General features: G+C 41.5%; 1 protein-coding gene across 2 annotated transcripts in view; it reads right to left on the bottom strand.

The window, feature by feature from the left end:
• The window catches only part of LOC115152130 (leucine-rich repeat-containing protein 4C), a 189,225-nt gene that overhangs the window by 49,085 nt on the left and 124,405 nt on the right, over window positions 1–15,735 (bottom strand). For both annotated transcript variants that reach the window (XM_029696670.1, XM_029696669.1), the window contains exon 2: window positions 14,162–14,234. The gene's annotated coding sequence lies outside the window, so the exon portion shown is untranslated. The remainder of the gene's footprint in view (window positions 1–14,161; window positions 14,235–15,735) is intronic.

The following is a 15,735-nucleotide window of genomic DNA, read 5'->3' as shown; positions in this document are numbered from 1 at the left end:
CCCTCATCACTGTCAAGCGCTCCCTAAAACACTTCAGCGAGCAGGCCTTTCTAATCGACCTGGCCCGGGTATCCTGGAAGGATATTGACCTCATTCCGCCAGTAGAGGATGCCTGGTTATTCTTTAAAAGTGCTTCTTCACTTAAATAAGCATGCCCCATTCAAAAAATGTAGAACTAAGAACAGATATAGCCCTTGGTGCACTCCAGACATGACTGCCCTTGACAAGCACAAAAACATCCTGTGGCATACTGCATTAGCATCGAATAGCCCCACGATATGCAACTTTTCAGGGAAGTTAGAAACCAAAATACACAGGCAGTTAGGAAAGCAAAAGCTCGATTTTTCAAACTGAAATTTGCATCCTGTAGCACTAACTCCCAAAAGTTCTGGGACACTATAAAGTCCATGGAGAATAAGAGCACCTCCTCCCAGCTGCCCACTGCACTGAGGCTAGGAAACTCTGTCACCACCAATAAATCTACGATAATCGATCATTTCAATAAGCATTTTTCTACGGCTGGCCATGCTTTCCACCTGGCTACCCCTACCCCGGCCAACAGCCCTGCACCCCCCACAGCAACTTGCCCAAGCCTCCCACACTTCTCCTTCACCCAAATCCAGATAGCTGATGTTCTGAAAGAGTTGCAAAATCTGAACCCATACAAATCAGCTGGGATAGACAATCTGGACCCTCTCTTCCTAAAATTATCTGCCGCCATAGTTGCAACCTCTATTATTAGCCTGTTCAACATCTCTTTCGTATCATCTGAGATCCCTAAAGATTGGAAAGCTGCCGCGGTCATCCCACGCTTCAAAGGGGAAGACACTTAGACCCAAACTGTTACAGACCTATATCTATACTACCCTGCCTTTCTAAAGTCTTCGAAAGCCAAGTTAACAAACAGATCACCAACCATTTCAAATCTCACTGTACCTTCTACGCTATGCAATCGGATTTCTAAGCTGGTCATGGCTGTACCTCAGCCACGCTCAAGGCCCTAAACAATATCATAACCGCCATCAATAAAAGACAGTACTGTACAGCCGTCTTCAACCTGGCCAAGGCGTTCGACTCTGTCAATCATCGCATTCTTATCGGCATACTCAACAGCTTTGGTTTCTCAAATGTCTGCCTCACCTGGTTCACCAACTACTTCACAGAAAGTGTTAAGCCTTTTGTCCGGACCTCTAGCAGTCTCTATGGGGGTGCCACAAGGTTCAATTCTCGGGCCGACTCTTTTCTATGTATGTATCAATGACGTCGCTCTTGCTGCTGGTGATTCTCTGATCCATCTCTATGCAGGTGACACCATTCTGTATACTTCTGGCCCTTCTTTGGACACTGTGTTAACAAACCTCCAGATGCGCTTCAATGCCATACAACACTCCTTCCGTTGCCTCCAACTGCTCTTAAATACAAGTAAAACTAAATGCATGCTCTTCAAACAATCGCTGCCCTCACCCGCCCGTCTAGCATCACTACTTTGGACGGTTCTGACTTAGAATCTATCCCATGTAACTCTGTGTTGTTGTTTGTGTCACACTGCTTTGCTTTATCTTGGCCTGGTCACATTTGTAAATAAGAACTTGTTGTGTACTGGCATACCTGGATAAATAAAAAATACAACATAAAATCATCCTTGAGATGTTTCTACAACTTGATTGGAGTCCACCTGTGGCAAATTCAATTGATTGGATGGACATGATTTAGAAAGGCACACATCTGTCTATATAAGGTCCCACAGTTGACAGTGCATGTCAGAGCAAACACCAAGCCATGAGGTCAAAGGAATTGTCCGTAGAGCTCCGAGACAGGATTGTGTCGAGGCACAGATCTGGGGAAGGGTACCAAAAAATGTTTTGCAGCATTGTAGGTCCGCAACAACACAGTGGCTTCCATCATTCTTAAATTGAAGAAGTTTAGAACCACCAAGACCTTTTCTAGAGCTGGCCGCACAACCAAACTGAGCAATCGGTTGAGAAGGGCCTTGGTCAGGGATGTTACCAAGACCCGATGGTTACTCTGACAGACCTCCAGAGTTTCATGAACCTTCCAGAAGGACAACCATCTCTGCAGCTCTCCACCAATCAGGCCTTTATCTTCTTATGGGCAGGTGGGACGGTAGCGTCCCATCTGGCCAACATCCGGTGAAATTGCAGAGTGCGAAATTCTAAAATACCAAATTCAAATATTTAACATTCTTGAAAATATATGTCTTATACATCAAAATAAAGCTTAAGTTCTTGTGAACTTCGTGTCAGATTTCAGAAAGGATTTACGTCGAAAGCAAACCATGCGATTATCTGAGGACAGCACCCCGCATACAAACACATGCAAATCATATTTCAACCAGGCAGGTGCGCCACAAAAGTCAGAAATAGCGATATAATTAATGTCTTACCTTTGAAGATATTCTTCTGTTGGCACTCCAAAATGTCCCAGAAACATCACAAATGGTCCTTTTGTTCGATAATGTCCTTCTTTATGTCCCAAAAATGTCAATTAATTAGGCGCGTTTGATTCAGAAATACACCGGTTTCAACTCGCCCAACATGCCTACAAAGTATCTAATAAGTTACCTGTAAACTTGGTCCAAACATTTTAAACAACGTTCCTAATCCAACCTCAGGTACCCTAAAATGTAAATAATCGATAACATTTAAGACGGAATAAACTGTTTCTAATACCGGATAAAAACAACGTGAAGCGCGCTCTAGTTGACGCATACCAAAACAGTCCACCTGGAGTGACACTTACAATGAATAGGACTACTTCTTAATTTCTCAAAAGAAAAACATCAAACAATTTCTAAAGACTGTTGACATCTAATGGAAGCCATAGGAACTGCAACCAGGTTCCTAATAATAAGGGTATCCCATAGAAATTAATTGGAAAATCCTATGACATCAATTTTATTCTCCCTGGATGTTTGTCCTCGGGGTTTCGCCTGCCATATCAGTTCTGTTATACTCACAGACATTATTTTAACAGTTTTAGAAACATGAGTGTTTTCTATCCAAATCTATTGATTGATTTTGATTCAATTATATGCATATCCTAGCTTCTGGGCTTGAGTAACAGGCAGTTTACTTTGGGCACGCTTTTCATCTGGAGATGAAAATACTGCCCCCTACCCAAGAGAGGTTATGGTAGAGTGGCTAGACGGAAGATACTCCCCAGTAAAAGGGACATGACAGCCCGGTTGGTTTGACATAAGGCACCTAAAGACTCTCAGACCATGGGAAACAAGATTCTCTGGTCTGATGAGACCAAGAACTATTTGGCCTGAATACCAAGCGTCACGTCAGGAGGAAACCTGGCACCATCCCTTCGTGAAGCATGGTGGTGTTAGCATCATGCTGTGGGGATGTTTGTCAGCGGCAGAGACTGGGAGACTTGGCAGGATCTAGGGAAAGATGAATGGAGCAAAATACAGAGAGAACCTTGATGAAAACATGCTCCAGAGCGCTTAGAACCTCAGACTAGGGTGAAGGTTCACCTTCCAACAGGACAATGACCCTAAGCACACAGCCAAGACATCACAGGAGTGGCTATGAGACAAGTCTCTGACTGTCCTTGAGTGTCCCAGCCAGAGCCCAGACTTTAACCCAATCGAACATCTGTGGAGAGACCTGAAATTAGTGATGCAGCGACACTCCCCACTCAACCTGACAGAGCTTGAGAGGATCTGCAGAGAAGAATGGGAGACACTTCCCAAATACACGTGTGCCAAGCTTGTAGAGTCATACCCAAGAAGACTTTAGGCTGTAATCACTGACAAAAGTGCTTTAACAAAGTACTGAGTAAAGGGTCTGAATACTTGTGATGAATGTGATTTGAGTTTTTATTTTTCATAAATTAGCAAACATTTCAAAAAAACGTTTTGCTTTGTCATTATGGGGTATTGTGTGTAGATTGATGAGGAAAAAAAATAATTAAATCAATTTGAAATTCTGGCTGTAAGACAACAAAATGTGGAAAAAGTCAAGGGGTCTGAATACTTTCCGGATGCACTGTAGGTATTCACTCCCTTTGGATTTCTTCCCCATTTTGATCCATTACAAAATGGGATTAAAATACAGTGCCTTCAGAAAATGTTCACACTCCTTTACTTTTTTCACATTGTGTTTTCTTACAGCCTGAATTTCAAATTGATTTAATTGTGATTCTTTCTCATTGATCTACACAAAATAATCCATAATGTCAGTGAAAACTGATATTTTTGTTGTTGAATGTTTTTGTATTAATACAACTGTACAGAAAAAAATATAGTAATTGCATAAGTATTCACCCACTTTGTTTAGGCAAACTTAATTTAGTTCAGGACTGGCTTAACAAATCATATACACTACCGTTCAAAAGTTTGGGGTCACTTAGAAATGTCCTTGTTTTTGAAAGAAAAGCACATTTTTTGTCTATTAAAATAACATCAAATTGATCAGAAATACTGTGTAGACATTGTTAATGTTGCAAATTACTATTGTAGCTGGAAATGGCAGATTTTTTATGGAATATCTACATAGGCGTAAGGAGGCCCATTCTCAGCAACCATCACTCCTGTGTTCCAATGGCACGTTGTGTTAGCTCATCCAAGTTTATCATTTTAAAAGGCTAATTGATCATTAGAAAACCCTTTGGCAATTATGTTAGCACAGCTGAAATGTGTTGTCCTGATTAAAGAAGCAAAAACACTGGCCTTATTTAGACTAGTTGAGTATCTGGAGCATCAGCATTTGTGGGTTTGATTACAGGCTCAAAATGGCTAGAAACAAAGACTTTCTTCTGAAACTCGTCAGTTTATTCTTCTTCTGAGAAATGAAGGCTATTCCTTGCAAGAAATTGCCAAGAAACTGAAGATCTCGTACAATGCTGTGTACTACTCCCTTCACAGAACCGTGCAAACTGGCTCTAACCAGAATATAAAGAGGAGTGGGAGGCCCGGTGCACAACTGAGGAAGAGGACAAGTACATTAGTGTCTAGTTTGAGAAACAGACGCCTCACAAGTCCTTAACTGGCAGCTTCCAGAGATTTGAGACTGGGATGGAAGTTCACCTTCCAGCAGGACAATGACCCTAAGCATATTGCTAAAGGAACACTCGACTGGTTTAAGGAGAAACATTTAAATGTCTTGGAATGGCCTAGTCAAAGCCCAGACCTCAATCCAATTGAGAATCTGTGGTATAACTTAAAGATTGCTGTACACCAGCGGAACCCATCCAATTTGAAGGAGTTGGAGCAGTTTTGCCTTGAAGAATAGGTAAAAATCGCAGTGGCTAGATGTGCCAAGCTTTTGAGACATACCCCAAGAGACTAGCAGCTGTAATTGTTGCAAACAGTTGCTCTCCAAAGTATTGATTTTGGAGGGGTGAACAGTTATGCACGCTCAAGTTTTCCGTTTTTTTTCTCTCATTTCTTGTTTGTTTCACAAAAAAAAATATTTTGCACCTTCAAAGTGGTAGGCATGTTGTGTACATCAAATGATACAAACCCCCAAAAAATCTATTTTAATTCCAGGTTGTACGACAATAAAATAGGAAAAATGCCAAGGGGGTGAATACTTTCGCAAGCCACTTGTACTGGCCCACCCATACGGAGGAAGGCCCAGCCAATCAGAATACGTTTTTTTCCCACAAATTGGCTTTAATACAGACAGAAATATTTCAAAATTTTAGCAGCAGTCCGGGTGGCTAGTCTTAGATGATCCCACAGGTGAAGAAGGTTGATGTGAAGGTCCTGGGCTGGTGTGGTTACATGTGGTCTGTGGTTGGAAATACTGATAAATTCTCTAAAATGAAGTTGAAGGCGGCTTATGGTAGAGAAAGGAACATGCAACAGCTCTGGTGGACATTCCTGTGTTCAGCATGCCAATTGCACATTCCCTCAAAACTTGAGGCATTCTGTTGTGACAAAACTGCACATTTTAGAGTGGCCTTTTTAATCAGCTTCTTGATATGCCACACCTGTCAGGTGGATGGATCATCTTGGAAAATGAGAAATGCTCACTAACAGGGATCTAAACAAATTTGTGCACAAAATTGGAGATAAATAAGCTTTTTGTGCGAATGTAAGATTGAGGATTTTTTATTTCAGTTCATGAAACATGGGACAAACACTTTACATGTTGCGTTTATATTTTGGTTTAATAGAAGCAACATATGATCACTGGAGACTTTTCTGCTCAACTCCATTTCTATGTATGTCTGTTGCTAGACATCTACTGTGAAGCACCGGACACTCAAATACAACAACACACTCAATCATATTCCCAGTCTCACCACACTCTTTTCCTTGAGGCTATTTTGATATGTATGACATTTCTCAATTTCTGCCACTAGGGTGGCTGACGATGGCTCACTTGTGAGTCAACACTGACCATCGGCCTACTTCCAGCCAGTGTCAGGAATGGCGATGTGGCCATTGGATAACAAAAATAACTATGTAACGTGTCTGTAGGGCAGCCCATTCACTAAACAGATGAGCCAGGATCATATCCACGGGCAATGTCTACAGCGCCGAGCCAGCCACAGAGTCGGAGCACTCGGCCGATCCTCCGAGCTAAACATTTTCCTGAGAAATGAGGCGCAGTAATTCCGATTAGTCTCTTCATACATGAGTGTCGGACCGAGAGCTCATTTTGGACAGCTGGCCCTGAAACTCATGCAGGGCTACAGCGACATGCACATGCATGCACACATGCACGCATACACTCATGAAATATACGAATATACAGACACACTGACACACCGACACAAGGCAAAAACAGTTGTGTCAAGATAAGTTCACATTCTGCACACACACAGGCTGATTCAAACCCACATTACACACACATACAAACTTTGTCAATATTGCCCTTTCTTTCACTTGCACACATTTTCTTTGTCATTGCTATTGTGTATATCTCTCTCAATTCCCGCCAAATTTCTGTTGTTGTAGTCTGATGTCCTCTCATCCCGCTGGGCACACCACGTCATTTCAACGTGGAAATGTCAGTCATTTTTGGTTGAGACATTGATCAATGAGATTTCAACCTTTATCCACCCACTCCAAAAGACATCCAGAAGTTTGTTGAATTACCAATGTATTATCACTGCACTTTTAACCATTTAAAAGCACAAGAAAGTTAAAAATGGGAATACAATGTCAGATATTTTGTATTTATACAACAACTTAATGTGTTATCACTCTGCTTCATCTAATAGCAAAGCCAGATGACCTGGATTGTAGTTGAGATTACATTAAAGTACGTACAGTGCCTTCAGAAAGTATTCATAGCCCTTGACTTATTCCACATTTTGTTGTGTTACGGCCTGAATTCAACATGGATTATATTGTTATTTTTTTCACACATTTACACACAATACCCCATACAGACAAAGTGGAAAAATGTTCGACATTTTTTCAAAATTATTGAAAATAAATTAAATACAGAAATATCTCATTTATATAAGTATTCACACCCCTGAGTCAATACTTTGTTGAAACACTATTGGCAGCGTTTATAATTAAAGTGCAGCAGTAAAATAACAATAGCGAGACTATATACAGGGGGGTACCGATACAGAGTCAATGTGCAGGGCCACCGGATAGTTGAGGTAGTATGTACATGGTGGTAGAGTTATTAAAGTGAATATGCATAGATGACAACAGTGAGTAGCAGTGGTGTAAAGAGGGTGTGATTGGGGGGGGGGGGGGGGAGTGGCACTGCAAATAGTCTTGGTAGCCATTTGACTTGATCTTCAGGAGTCTTATGGCTTGGGGTAGAAGCTGTTAAGAAGCCTCTTGGATTTAGACTTGGCGCTCGGGTACCACATGCCATGCAGTAGCAGAGAGAACAGTCTATGACTAGGGTCGCTGGAGACTTTGACAATTTTTAGGGCCTTCCTCTGACACCGCCTGTTATAGAGGTCCTGGATTGCAGGAAGCTTGGCCCCAGTGAGGTACTGGGCCGTTCTCACTACCCTCTGTAGTGCCTTGCGGTCAGAGGCTGAGCAGTTGCCATACCAGGCAGTGATGCAACCAGTCAGGATGCTCTCGATGGTGCAGCTGTAAAACCTTTTGAGGATCTGAGGACCCGTGCCAAATCTTTTCAGTTTCCTGAGGGGGAATTGGTTTTGTCGTGCCCTCTTCACGACCGTCTTCGTGTGCTTGGACCATGTTAGTTTGTTGGTGATGTGGACACCAAGCTCTCAACCTTTGCCACTAGATTGGGTGCGTGCTCGGGCCTCTTTTTCCTGTAGTCAAGAATCATCTCCTTTGTCTTGATGACGTTGAGGGAGAGGTTGTTGTCCTGGCACCACAGGGCCAGGTCTCTGACCTCCTCCCTATAGGCTGTCTCGTAGTTGTCGGTGATCAGGCCTACCACTGTTGTGTCATCGGCAAACTTAATGATGGTGTTGGAGTCGTGCCTGGTCGTGCAGTCATGAGTGAACAGGGAGTACAGGAGGGGACTGAGCACGCACCGCTGATGGGCCCCCTTGTTGAGGATCAGCTTGGCAGATGTGTTGTTACCTACCCTTACCACCTGGGAGCAGCCCGTCAAGAAATCCAGAATCCAGTTGCACAGGGAGGTGTTTAGTCCCAGGATCCATAGCTTAGTGATGAGCTTTGAGGGCACTATGGTGTTGAACGCTGAGCTGTAGTCAATGAATAACATTCTCACATAGGTGTTGCTATTGTCCAGGTGGGAAATGGCAGTGTGGAGTGCAATAGAGATTGCATCATCTGTGGATCAAATTGGAGTGGGTCTAGGATTTCTGGGATAATGGTGTTGTGAGCCATGACCAGCCTTTCAAAGTACTTCATGGCTACTGACGTGAGTGCTACGGGTTGGTAGTCATTTAGGCAGGTTACCTTAGTGTTCTTGGGCATTGGGACTATGGGGGTCTGCTTGAAACATGTTGGTATTACAGATTCAGACAGGGAGAGGTTGATCTTAGTCCTGTATTGACGCGTTGCCTGTTTGATGGTTCGTCGGAGGGCATAGCGGGATTTCTTATAAGCTTCCTGGTTAGAGTAGCTTCCTGTAAGTAATAACTTCACCATGCACAAAATATATTCAATATCAGCTTTTTTTTTTCCACCCATCACCAATAGGTGCTCTTGTTTGCAAGGCATTGTAAAACCTCCCTGGTCTTTGTGGTTGAATCTGTTTGAAATTCTCTGCTCGACTGAGGGACCTTACAGATAATTGTATGTGTGGGGTACAGAGATGAGGTAGTCATTCAAAAATCATGTTAAACACTATTATTCCACACAGAGTGAGTCTATGCAACTTATTATGTGACTTGTTAAGCAATGCTTTACTTCTGAACCTATTTAGGCTTGTCATAACAAAGGGGTTGAATACTTATTGAATCAAGACATTTCAGCTTTTCATTTTTAAATATTTCTAAAAACATAATTCCACTTTGACTTTATGGGGTATTGTGTGTGGGACAGTTCACACTGTCGTGTCTTTGGCTATGCCAGATTAAGTGATATGACATGCTATTCTATAAAATCCTTTCTCTGTAATTAATATTACCTGATTGAGCTAATCATGTAAATACAATTAACTAGAAAGTCGGGGCACCACAAAAGAGTGTTTATAGAGCTGTTATCTTCCAAATAAACTCTGAAAGACCTAGACATATTTTACATCAATAGCAGTCAATATTAATCGTCACCTTATTTCAGTCTCATCTGAAAGTTGTAAATTCTTGGTTATCTTCACGAATCCTTCGGTAGGTTGGTCGTAGATGCTGGCCGTGTTGGTCAACAGAGATCTTCCTGTCCTCGGAAGAATGTCTCTGGTGGTAAATTAGATACGTTGTAGTATCTTCGTTGCGTGTTAGACTGAATACGTCGTCCGTCCTTTCCTAGCCCACGTTTACAGCTGCTGTTGCTAACTCAATGGCTAGGAGGTCTCACTTCTTTAGTGAATAAGAGGTTGGCTTAGTTCTGTAGTTGACATGTTAGTCCCTTTTAACGTATGGACCATCGTCCTATCGTCCTCAGAACAGGAGGTTACATTTTTGTCAAGGGCTTATATAGTGGAGGGAGAGAAGGGTGTGTTTCATAGTTTATAACCCATGTCTCTTCACTGATTGAGCAGGGCTCTAACCTTATGAAAACCCAATTCTATCATTTGGAAGCTAAAATTACATTTAATCTTATCACAAATAGTTTCATATTCAAACATTTAATTTGTACAACAATTCCATGTGAATCTGATAACTAGAATGTGTAGACTTTCCCAGATACAGTTTGTCGTCCTGTCATCAGTCATAATGTCTCAGATGACCACCGAATAGACATCATATACATTAAGTACCAACGCATATTTTCAACTGGTTCTATTACCAAAATATGGTTCCTTTCCCCCCACTTGTTTGATGTTCCCAGACTCTCTATGTTTAACAAAGGCTATTCAAGAGTCCTTCAGTGGAGTCAGATAGAGAGGGAAGGGAGAAAGGTATTTATGGCGGGGGTCATAAACCTTACCTACAGGCCAACGTCATGACAACACACAATACCCCAGATTATATGTATCGGTATAAATCAATCACCCTATACAGTTAATTTCACAATCAATGTCAAAAAGCTCTATCACATAGGCAAGGACAGAAGCCCCAAGAGTGTGTCCTGTGTGCATCCTTTGTGTGTGTTTGTGTGTGTGTGTGGATTAGCATGGTACAATAACAACTACATGCATTTCTGTTTCAGGATATAAACCAGAGGCATTTTTTTAATGGTTATTTTCATCTTGAAGTGTCCGTTAGTGAGCTTAATAACTCATGCTGAATGAGCTACAATACACTTTCAGAGGAGTGGAGGATGACAAAAAGAAATCCAGAGACGCAGTACAGTTAACTGAGAAATCCAGACACCAAGCCTGTGGCCTTGTGGGGATGGAGGAGAGTCATTCCCACAATAGAGTGCCTTTATTAACTTCTTGAGGCTACCTGGGACGTTAGCGTGCCACCTGTGGCGCACCCTATCAACAGCAGGTGCATTTCAAGAGCGGCAAATTTGAAACCAAATAAATGTACAAATTCAAATTTCTCAAACATACAACTAACTTACAGCCTTTGAAAGATAAACATCTTCTTAATCTAACCACGTTTACCGATTTCAAAAAGGTTTTACGGGGAAAGCATAAAGTTAGGTTATGTTAGGAGAGTACATTGACAATAGCTGTGTGCAATGCATTGTCGATTCAAAGACATGCCTCACCAAAACCATACAATCAGCTAAAATTATGCACTAACCTTTTACAATCTCCATCAGATGACACTCCTAGGACATTTTGTTAGACAATGCATGCATTTTTAGTTCTATCAAGTTCATATTTATATCTAAAAACAGTGTTTTACTATGGCGTTGATGTTCAGGAAATCGTTTCCCTCCAATACCGGCAGTCAAGTCATGACGACAAAATAATTAATTAATATTAGAAAACATTGCTAAAATATTATATTGTCATTCAAAGAATTATAGATTTACATCTCTTGAACGCAATGGACTTGTCAGATTTTAAATTAACCTTACTGGGAGATCACACTTTGCAATAATCTGAGCACTGCGCCAGACAAATACGCATCGCGATACAGACTAACCGCCATGTTGGAGGAATCGAAAATCGAAAATACTATATAAATAATCCATTACCTTTGATTCTCTTCATCAGATGTCACTTCCAAAGAGTCCCAGGTCCATAACGAATGTATTTTTGTTCAAAAAAGCTCATCATTTATGTCGAAAAACCTCCGTGTTGTAGCGCATGATCTAAGCCAGCCGGACTTCACTTCACTTCAAGAACGGAAAAAATATATTTCCGTTCGTTCAAACATGTCAAACGTTGTATCGCATAAATCATTAGGGCCTTTTTTAACCAGAACATGAATAAAATTCAAGGCGGACCATTGGGTTTTCTTTTAAAACGTTTCGGAATGAGAGTACCCACCATCAAATCGCGCGCCAGGGTGAATGATGGACCATCACGTTCCATGGCTCTTATTCGGTCAGATCTCACTGTAGAACACTCAAAACACTTTGTAAAGGCTGGGGACATCTTGTGGAAGCAATAGGAAGTGCCAGAATATAATTCACCCCCTTTGTTTTTCAATGGCATAGGCTCAAAGTCAATTCAACACATCAGGTATCCACTTCCTGTCAGAATCTGTCTCAGGGTTTTGCCTGCCAAATGAGTTCTGTTATACTCACAGACACCATTCAAACAGTTTTTGAAACTTTAGGGTGTTTTCTATCCATATATAATAAGTATATGCATATTGTAGTTACTGGGTAGGTGTAGGAGGCATTTAAAAATGGGCACATCTTTTTTCAAAAAATTCTCAATACTGCCCCCTATACCCTAACAGGTTAAGTTAATAACAACTAAATGAGCTCTCTCATGCCCTGTTCCCCGTTCAGTATGCACCGGTGCTATTGTTTGTGTTCTGCCAGGTTTACCTTTCAAACGCGCTGGGGGACATTAAAGCAATGACACTGATGTTTGTTATTGCGCTACGCTGAGCTCATGGTGGTTCTGGATTTAGCCAATCAGTAACACACAAGAGGAGCACACAGACACACACATACTGAAACATGCACACACTCACTCACACTCAAACACACACTTCAACTACAAAAAAACGAACAAAAACATGGATAATCAGAAATGATGCAAGACATGTTACTATTCTGTCTGCTAGTTTCCAAGCTGATCAATCAACCCAGACAAACAAGCCAAATAACATGCTAATTACCTTCAATCCATCAGGATCTAGTGTACAAATCAGAATTGTCTGAGGGTGGTGCCAAAGAAGCTAAAATGAGCCTCTGAGAGGATGCGTACTAAGTCTTACTTGTAACATTTAAGAAAGTGACCTTAGCCTTCTTGATGTGGTGTTGACTCAAGCAAGTTGATTAAGACAACTTCACACCAAGCACAGACGTCAGTTCAATGTCTTGTTTTGATTTACATTTGGTTGTTGTCAACCAACAAAGAAAATACACCTTCTCATTGGATTTAGGTAAAAAGTTGGGTTAAAAAAATTACCTTACATTGATTACGTTTTGCAAATCCAATCAGTTTTCCATGCTGATTCAATATCATCACATATCATTTGGTTTTTTATATGACATGTAAACAACGTTGATTAAACCAGTTTTTGCCCAGTTTGTTGGGATGGGAAGCATTTTCCATTCAATGTCGCAATCTGTTATTCATAAAAATGACTCCCTCACGGGGTCTAGAGGAAAAGGACACATATTGGGGAGGAAAACAAACATCTATTAAACCAATTCGTTATCTGTTTAATCAGCTGACCTGAGCTGTGTCCCAGGGAACAGCAGAGCTGGGGTTAGTCTAGAACTCTTGCAAGCTATTATTCATCTGTCAAACACAGCAGCACCATTACAGAGGGGACAACACAGACAATGAGGAGAAATGTATTGCTATCAAAGAGCTAAGGAGTGTTACCCATCAAGGGGCTAACTATAGACAACATTAACTTGCTAAGCAAACAAAAGTAGAATACTTGAACATGATACTATTTTTTTGTGTTGCAAGAGTTGTTACAGAATCATACTTCCACAATGAGTAACTAATTAGAGGACCTTTGGTGTTACTGTATGCTTTGCTAGGAAGATTTTTGGAACTAAGATATCCATTTCATTGTGATAGGATGACACTACACTTCTAGAAAAACGGTTCCAAAAGAGTTATGCAGCTATCCCCATAAGAGAACCCTCTTTGGTTCCAGGTAGAACACTTCTTGGTTCCAGGTAGAACTCTTTTAGGTTCCATGTAGAACCCTCTGTGGAAAGGGTTATACATGGAACCCAAAAGAGTTCTACCTGGAACCAAAAGAGTTCTACCAGAAACAAAAAGGGATTCTTCAAAGGGGTCTCCTATGGGGACAGCCAAATAACCCAGATATTTATTTGGTTCTAGATAGCACTTTTTTTTACGAGTGTACTTGGCAAAGACCATCCCAAAACCCAATCCTAGTTTCTAAGCCTTACCATTGAACATGCCATGGCAATGAAGGAATAACACTGTAACTCAAACTCCCCTCCTCATCAGATAGAGCATAATTAGGCCCTGAGGATCAGGATGATAAAGCATCAGCCTGTAGCCCTGGTTGTCTCTTTCTCTCATTTTGCTCTCACCTGCCAACTCATTCGCAATCCCTCTGGTTTCTCCCCATCCTCAAGTTTGCTCGTTTTCGGCTGCTGGCTCACCCTGAAAAGAGAAGAGGGAAAAAATTACTCAATATGAATACTTAAAAAAAAGTGTTTACAATGACAAGCTGCTTGGATGACACTCAGTTTCGTTGTTTCCTCACTTGGCAATGGCGGCTAGTGGAGGGCATTGATATCGAGGAGAGGGTGCCAAGGTCTTTGTTGAAGTGGGGAGAGTGTAGTACCGCCAAAGCAAGGGCTTAGCAAATGAAAATGTTCTACCAGATAGGCATGGAATCGCAGCGAATCGTATTAGTACACCCCACTCAAGCTATAGACCGACACATAATACAGGTTAGGCCTATATCGAGAATGGCTGCAGACCATGTTGGCAGACTGAACCGGTTTTCATCAAAATCATGCTCCTGAACTTTGGGGTCAAGTAAGTATTTTTTAACCACCTGCTTTTGGGCTACGTGTGTCAATGTGTAGTTAATACAGTACATGCATAATCTGTGAGCAGAATTAGTCTTACCTAGCCACAAAATCATTGGTTTGCAAGCAACTTTCTTTCTGGATTCTATTCCACGTCATTTTTCCTTACATTTTCCCTCACTTGGGCCAGCCCCCTAGCAATTTGAGTTCTAGCCAATGAGCTTCAGACCCTCGCCATTTGAGTGACAGCTAGCAAGATGCACAAACAGCAGAACGAGAGAAAGAGCAATGATGTGGTGCACATATCTGCAAAAGTGTGATGTGGTATGCAATTTTTGGAGAACACTTTTGGCTCGTGAGCGCTACTTTCAGTACAACTGGCAAAAAAGGTATACAAAACTACCGGAGAATCTCTTTAACACTAGAAAAGCCAGGCCTCACCTCCCAAGTGGTGCATTGGTCTAAGGCACTGCATCGCAGTGTTGCAGCGTCACTACAGCCTGGGGTTTGATCGGGTGTTAAGAAGCGCAATTTGGCGGGTCATGTTTCAGAGAATGCATGACTCAACCTTCGCCTCTCCCGAGCCCGTTGGGGAGTTGCAGCGATGTGACAACATCGTAATCATGAAATTGGGGAGAAAAAGGGTGGTAAAATTTAAAAAAAATAAATAAAATAAAAGCCAGGCCTCGAGGGACCCCCCTTTGAGCCAATAAGGAGTCATTTTGACTTAAACATTATAACAGTCTAATATATATATTCCACATTTTCTATAAGAATATTTATCATTTGGTTGGGTTTATGAAGGTCTTGGGTAACATCAGAATATGAGAAAAAATGTATAATCTAAGATAACAGTAGCATATCTGTTGTTGCATTCTCACGTGTGGAGTATGGAACAGTGGTTATTCTTGGCTGTACTTGACTTAGACAGGAGCTCGCCGGAGCTGAGTAGCGTCACCTCAAATGTTCTACTGCTTTAGCTCCTTCACCTCTTATAGAATATAGTCTCAAAAGTATTGTGGAACTCCTGCACCTAAATATAAACAGTACCGGAACCCAAAAGAAGTACCAGCACCTTTTTCAACCCAAGTCAAGTACTCATTCTTGGAAAAAGTAATCTTCTGAAA

Source organism: Salmo trutta, chromosome 17 (assembly GCF_901001165.1).
Source record: "Salmo trutta chromosome 17, fSalTru1.1, whole genome shotgun sequence".
NCBI classification, from domain to species: domain Eukaryota; kingdom Metazoa; phylum Chordata; class Actinopteri; order Salmoniformes; family Salmonidae; genus Salmo; species Salmo trutta.
This window is presented reverse-complemented; position numbering and strand designations above follow the sequence as displayed.